Below are 7633 nucleotides of genomic sequence, written 5' to 3' on the forward strand. Positions count from 1 at the left end.
TTATAACTTGATATAATAATTTGCAGCCCCACCTCCCGCCGCCACCCTTTTTGGGGGCAAATTAACAATCTTCAAAGGGGATCCTGCAGGATCTGGGCCTGTTGCTGCAGGCCTGGTTGGAACCAGTGACCCATAGATGAATCGGTTCTCAGGGCTCATTGTGTTCTCAGTTTCTTTAGCTATCCAATGTCCCTCGCTAATTCTAATTAATGTAACTGAGAGTTGAATTCTCTTCATTTGTGAGAGTTCTGTGGAAGGAGCAAAACCAACCCCTTCCAATGGCTGTTTGAGCCTGGGAGACCCCATGAATTTGTGGTTTACTGGAATCCAAGTCAAGAGTGGAGACAAAGGGGATTCTACTAATTTAAGGCTGAGTAGCACCTCTTCTCCTTCCAGGATGGTGCAGAAGAGCCTGTGTTGTGTATGATACGGAGGCATCCCTCTCCTGCTGTGGAACAGATGAAAAACTGTGATCTTAAGTTTTGGGGGAAGCTTCTTTGTACATGAGGAAGAGAAGAAGCTTTGGGGAAAGACTGGTGACAGCCCTCTTTCCGTGTAGGGTAGAGGGGACTTTGGAGTCTGGGGTTTAAAGGGAGGAATGTTTCTCTGACTAAATGCCAGTTGTAGGTCTGGTTACCAACAAAACTGTTTCTGCCCTTGCTTTGGTGTCTCAGCCTCAGGCCTTGCTCTCTTTCTCTCCCTCTCTCCCTCACATTCCTCCAGGAGCTGATCAGGGCTTGAATGACACCCCAGATGACTCTTTGCTATTAATTCTTGCTAACAGAATGGGCTCCTTGTTCTCCCAATCCTACTCTCTAGAGGAATTACAGGGGCCAAGGCAGCAGACTGAAGAGTTCCCAACTTAACCCTTCCTCTGACTTCCCAAGAGTCTCCCTACAGCCAGAGGGCCCACGAAGCAGTTGGAGGTTGGGAAGGAGAGACCACCCCAGGACCTCCTTATCTCTGCTAAACAAACCCACAGCGCTCACCAAAAGTTACTGCGACAAGGAGCTCACTAAGGAGGCCGCCACTGTCTATTAAACCTAGTACCAACCCACCCCCTTTTTTCTTCTACCTTTCCAGGAATACCCTGTGTAACACAGAATAACCCCAGCACCCCCTAAGTGGCTGATTCTGTCTAGTCCATCACACTGGTCATATAAAACCTAACCTCAAATGGCACACAGCAAAATCATGTTTCTCCTGACACTGCCTGACTCCACCACTTTGACGCTTCATTTTGACCCCTGTCTCAAATTCACATGTCTCCGTCAGGGCATGAGGGGGTTAACAGCAAGAGACTGAGAGGCGGAGTACCACCTGCTGTAGCAGGTAGTAGCCAGACATACCCAACTGATTCTTCCTTTGATCTTCGCAGACCCAAGTAATGCAGGAAAATTATCCTATTGTAACCCCCTCCCCTGCCCACAAAATATTAGAATAACTAAGATGATGGACAAAGAGACATTTGGGGTCTTTCTTGATGCTCAAACTGATTTTCTTCCCTGCTTTCCCTCATAGCAGGGTTCCCACTTCCTTCGTCTCTGAAGCATCATGCATAGCGGCCCCCCCCACACTTTGTATTAAAAATGTTGCAGAGGAAATTTCTCTGTTAGTCACTTAGACAGTGGATATCATACAGCAGCAGAGGTGCTGCTGCTTGAGTGAACTGTCCCATGGTTGTTCCTCAAGCCTGCCCTACAGACACATTCATCTTTGTGGTCTTTTGGGTAGAAGCACTAACAAAAAGACTGACTAACACCATTGATGATGATGCTGTTGTGGTGGAGATGCTGCTCCCAGTAGGAACCGCGCTGGCAATCCCTTTCCTCTCCTACCACTCTATAGTGAGCTATCTGCTGCAGGGCAAATGTTTGGTTTCCATTAACCTTGGGCTGGCTGGAAATCAGGTGAAAGATCAGGAAGGAAAGTGCCTGACCTGAGAGGCAGTGAAAACCATTAATTGTGGTTTTCACCTGCCCCTGTCCTCCCAAACCCTCCGGTCCCTCTGGAAGGGAATGATCAGGATGGGGAATCCAATCTGATTCTCCCACTCTCAGGTACTGGAGTACTAAATCTTTTGGCCTGACCTTGAAGGAAACTAACTAATCCACTATGGCCTAACCAGCCTCCATGTTTAAAATGCCTTTTGTTCGTACCTGGTCTCCCATGACAATTGCTGCCATCCCTGCAAGGAAATGCTAATTCAGCCACATGGACCTGCTCCTTGTTGCAGCTGTCAGAGCAGCAACCAGTAGCTGCTACAATGTGGTTGCAGCCACATCAGGGGAGTTATTTTTTCCTGAATGAGCCTACCATTCTTCTCTGCTTGAACCCACTCAAGCTACCAGCCCTTGGCCAGGGCCTGAGGGAGAAGCAGAGATTACTGACCATGCCCTGGGTTTTGAGAGGCTCTTGAACTGGTGCCAGTGGGTCCTTTCTGTTAATGATACAGAAGGAAACAGAGCAGATCTGGCTGTTGCATGGCTACCTCCCATCTGCCTGGGTCCCAACGGCAGATAGGAAGATTCCTGGGCCTATTAGGAACTGTGGTTCATCAGACTCTCGGCTGGCTGCCACCCTGGAGCTAGGCACCACAACAAAAGAATTGCCTCATGACACAGCACTACTGGCACCATCAGGGAGCCTAGCATAAGCATACGGATGCTTTACATTCTCCCAAGATTGGGAAAGACCCATGAAAACCAGAGCCATCATGAGTTCTTCTTGACCTTTACTCAAGGAGGGAAAAAAGCGGAGGTGAGGCTGCACTAAAAGGTCATTTTTAGGTTTGTGGCAATAAGCTATATGATCCATCTGTGGATGGATGTGGCCTGATTATGATTTCACTTATGTGGTGTTAAGCAGGAGTAATTTCCATGAAGTCAGCGCAGACAGGCTTTTATCAGCCTGGAGTGAGAGCGGGATCAGGCCCATAAATTTTACAGGCTCCTTTTCCAAAGCAGACTCCAGGTCCCTTTTCTCCCTCCCCCCTTGGGAGTGTCAAACTCAGATCAGCTTTCAACAAGGAATATTTTAGTGAGACCCTGTTAATCTGTCTGGTTCCTTTCTGGCATTCCTCTTTGACTGCCTTGATGATTACCCAGCTATTGATGTGTCACTGAAACCTTTTTGGGTCTCTCTCGATACATGCCTCTCCTCAGACTTCTTTCCTGCCAGTGAGATCACAGGGTAGGGTAGTTGACTTCACAGCCCTTTCAATGACAGTAAGGTGTGATGTCATAGCGCTGCCCAGTGATACCCACACACCTGAGGAGAGACTCAGTTCTCACTGAGGGCACTGGACTCCTGATATCTTGCTTTGGGATGTCCAGGATGCTTCTGGTGTCCTATTTGCATAGGTTCTGCCCTCCAACCCTCTGGCTGTCTCTCTCTCCTTATTGGGGCCCAAGATAGAAGGAATTTTAGCCCTCCTTCAGCCCATAATCAGTGGACTTACATCCCCTTTGTCCTACCCTCTTTTCAATGTAAATGCTACCTCCCTCTTCCTCAGGCTTCCTGGGAGGAGTGGAGTCCAGTGCATCCCCTTTTTCACGGCAGAAGGCAGATCCTATGTACACAGTAGCATCTGGGGAGGTGTGCGCGCACTGCTGAAGCGTGGACCAGCAAAATGGGAAACAGATGGGAGGGCACCCCCTGTCCCTTAAGAGGCAAGGAAGGGGATAGCCATCCTCTGTACCACCCTCACTTACCCAGATTCCCCTCCACCAGATTATCAACATAAGGAAAGGACAAACCTTCAGCCGTCTCTGCTATCCCCCTGATATGGCGTTGGGAAGATCTTTTAGTTCCAGCGAGGCTTCCTGATATCACTGGAGAGAGAGAGGCAGCTGGCCAAAATCCATGGCAATCCACCGCCCCGCCAAAGGGACATGGGGGCGTGAAAAGTGAGGGAAGGGGAGCAAAAATATTGAGAGAGGGCCCCAAGAAAATACCTACTCCCCAAATTAAAAGACAGCCCAACCCACATTCTCCAGCTCTTTCTCTTGCTTCCCCACCTCGGAAGGAAATGGGTTTCATATGGATGAAGTGGGTGTCTGGCTGTCCCATCCAAGAGGGAATGCATCCACGGTTGCAGGATGGGGTCTAGCCATTTCGAAGAGGAGCTGACTCCCAGCTACAGCCCTGCCCTGCCCTGCCCTGCCCTGTAGTCCGGCCGCTGCTGCCTCTGCTCTCACTGGCCCTGTCTCCTCTCTCCTCGTTGGGTCTGAGGCGAGCTGGACGCTTTTAAAAAGCTTTTTATGTGTGTGTGTGTTAATCACATGATTGTCGTTCACCTGTATCTTGAACAAAGACAGCGCACTGTTAAAGGCCCAAACAAGAAAGAAGGCAAAGGGGGGGGGGGGGTGTAGAGGGAAACTGAAGGGGTTGTTGAGAGAGAGAGAAAACCCTTATCAAACTTCCAATTCATGGGTCTCCCTTTCCCTCAGCACACTGGAGTTATTGTTTCGCTGTTGTGTGTGTGTGTGTTTTTGAATGTCTGTCCCCCCCGCTCTGACGCTGTTTTACTGTATGGAAAGATTTCATTGTGAACCCCTCCCATTTTCCCAGGCGGGCCTGGGACAATACCAGTCCTGTGCCCTTGAGACAGGACATGGCACAAAAGCTGTCACTGTCTTATTTACCCAGAGTCTTGCTGGGGTGCAGCAGCTCAGGTATTTGTGGTGCATATCCAGTTATCTGTGACAGATCTCCCTGGAGCTTGAGGGAGAGGCTGGGTAGCAATGAAATGGGCTCAGGCACACCAAACGTTTTCTGCAAGGCCTCAGGGACCCCTGGACTTCAGGATCTTGTCTGCACTTCTCTATGCAAATCGCCTCTTTCTTCCCTTCAGACAGATGCTTTTTCCTTCATGTTCCACTTCACAGTGGATCCTTCATCTTCCCTGCCCAGTAACACACCATAAGGACTCTTTGGGCCAAACCCATCCCTAGTGACTTCAGAGATGAACTTGACCCTGAGTATCTCAATAGTGTCGCCACCATGTCTGGATCTTGCCTTAATATTGCTCCTTATGGTGATTCACCCTGCTTGCTCATGGTTCAAATCTTTTCCTCTGTTTTGCTCCTTAATGCTTGGCTAAAAGCAGGATCTGTGTTGATGACCAATTTTACTCTCTTGCAGGGGGGCTGGAAGTCATAGGAGCCTGGAGTGCTATGTGGGTCTCTTATAGGATTTCCTAGGGCACAGAGGATTTGGTAAGATGGCAAGATGGGAGCAGGGGAGCATGTCACAGTGATGCTGCACGTGCACATGCATTGTCAGAAGCCCCATCAACAGGCCAGCTCTATATTATTTAGTGCTTTATCTGCAATAATAACAACCACAGTACACTCTCACCAGAGAACGGGCAGCCAGCACAGACCACAGAGTGAGGGTGTCATTTACTGTCACAGGCATAAGTCCTGGAATAGCCAAGCTACCACAGCTGCAACTTACAGGTGGTTATGCAGAGCTCCCAAATAAAATACATCTATATAGTCACAATGGGATGTGTGTGTGTGTGGTGACCTGGAACTGGGTCTGCAGGGGGGACCCCAGGCTTAGAGAGAGAATTGTAAAGGAATCACTGAATGTGTGAGCCAGGCGCTTGATATTCAGAAGCTCCCTCAGTCTTAAGAGCTCACTGGTTGGAAGGTATTTATCTCAAGCACTTTTATGACCCCTGCTACTATGGTACAAGGGCACCTCACTGTCTTTGGTGTCACTCCCTTCCCAGCACCTATATGAGGCTGGGAAGTGCTACTATCTCTCCTTCTGCCAGTGGGGAAATGAGGCACAGAGAAAAGGACTTGCCCACGGTCATGCTAGAAGTCCGTGAAAGAGCAAGGTCTCCAAAGTCCCATGCCAGTGAACCAACTATGCTAGTGTGGAGGAGACTGAGGATCAGAGCTGTACAGATATAATGGGCTAAATACTATTCAGCTGTGAAAAAGAGGTGGAATTTGCTTTAGGCAGATTGCTGTACTAATACCTGCCAACCTGAAAGGATCCAACTGGCCCTCACCCTTATAAAGATCCTTGCTGAAATATATTCAGATGGGTGGCTAATAATGGATCTGGGAGGTTTCTTAGTCTTAGAGAAGTGCTCAAAGAGGTAACATCTTTATTCAGTAGATAGAAAGTTGTTGCCAGCAGTGACTCTGGAGTAGAGAAATGGTCGCTGTTCTTCCCTCACTCGATGTCCCATCATCTCAGTGATATAGAAGGCACCATATAATGATAGAGAGAAATCCCTGTTGACCACCCACAGCCATATTACCAGGAAATGTTACCAGGATAGAAAATTAGGCTGAAAAGGGTTAGAAAATGCTTAGAAAACACCTTAAACACCTGTGCTCCTACTCCAGTTTCTAAGGAACACTTGGGGAACTGAAACTGGACACCGAAAAGAGGAAAGGATCAAAAGAGATGATGAAGAGAAAGAGAAAAATTAGGGTGGGAATGGAGTAAGAAGGAAAGAAGAAAAACACCCTCTTTCCCAGTTAATTGTGAAAAGCCATTGACACGGCATTTTGGTAAAAGCTACTTAGAGCTCTTCTCAGAAAGACCAACGTGTGTGGATTTGATCAGGCTACCTTGACTTTGCTCCATGACAGGGGCACATCGATTCCACCACAAGGTAAAGGCAGGGACTGCTGTTTTCTTCTGTGCTTGTGCAGGAGATCCTGGGCCATAACAAATGCTCTTATAGGCTACCAAACATCAAGTACTAACACTGGAACTACAAACTCTGTGCCTCATACTAATAGTGTCACTGTGGTTTGGCTTCTTTATCCCACCACTGGGAACTGTCATTTTGTGTTCTCTATCCCACATTGTTGGGCAAGTGCGGAAGAGATGTGATCTCCAGCTCTGCCTTTCCATCAGATTTAAGCACCATTTTTTTTCTTCTTAGGGCCAACATAGAGGACCCTGGACATTTTGGTTAATGTGCCAAAAAGGGTGTAGGACACCCTGAAGTCCTGTGTCTTGTCAGGCACTTTGCTCAAGCAAGTCCCTTTGTTGTTGACTCTCGACCTCACTTATAGCAGAGGTTTCAGTCAACTGATGCCTTGCCACTGGGCTATTGGGACTCTGTAATCCCATTCCTGGAAAAAACATCCCCCGCTCTTCTCTCTTTCTCATGAGGCCAGCAAGAACCTGCACCTGGAGGGAGGGAAAATGAACACCCCCTTCTTATTGTATCCTGCTTTGCCCTTCCCCCCCATCCCAGGTTGGATATTAGCCTCAGAGGGGAAACAATTGGGCCAGTGTTTCTTAGTCGTGGCTATCTCCCAGTGGGACCAGGAGACGACCCCTTCCCCCTCCCTCAGGCAGTTCCTCTCCTCCATGAAGATTCCTGCATCCATACAGAGGCTCCTGTCAGACTCGTGATAAACCTTGCTAGCCAGGGAAGATGTGCTGAGTTCAGCAGCCTGGATGATACAGTGATGCTGCATCTCATACTCAGTGATGATCATTTGGGCTCTTGGGAAGAAGTGACCTGCCCCGCCCCCCCCAATGTATTTTTCCTGCAGAGAGTTTTAGTAGACCATGGAAACTGCAAGGCACAGAGGTTCAGCATGCCAAAAAAATTCCTGCCACACCAGTGGGAATTCTTCCCACAGAC

General features: G+C 48.5%; 1 protein-coding gene across 1 annotated transcript in view; it reads right to left on the reverse strand.

The window, feature by feature from the left end:
- Positions 1–3831, reverse strand: part of PICK1 (protein interacting with PRKCA 1) — a 54407-nt gene extending 50576 nt beyond the window's left edge. Inside the window, exon 1 of the mRNA XM_090043051.1 lies at positions 3759–3831. The gene's annotated coding sequence lies outside the window, so the exon portion shown is untranslated. The remainder of the gene's footprint in view (positions 1–3758) is intronic.
- Positions 3832–7633: the final 3802 nt, after the last annotated feature.

The sequence above is a fragment of the Crocodylus siamensis genome, chromosome 4 (genome assembly GCF_052110815.1).
Source record: "Crocodylus siamensis isolate JL-2025a chromosome 4, ASM5211081v1, whole genome shotgun sequence".
In the NCBI taxonomy this organism is placed as follows: Eukaryota; Metazoa; Chordata; order Crocodylia; family Crocodylidae; genus Crocodylus; species Crocodylus siamensis.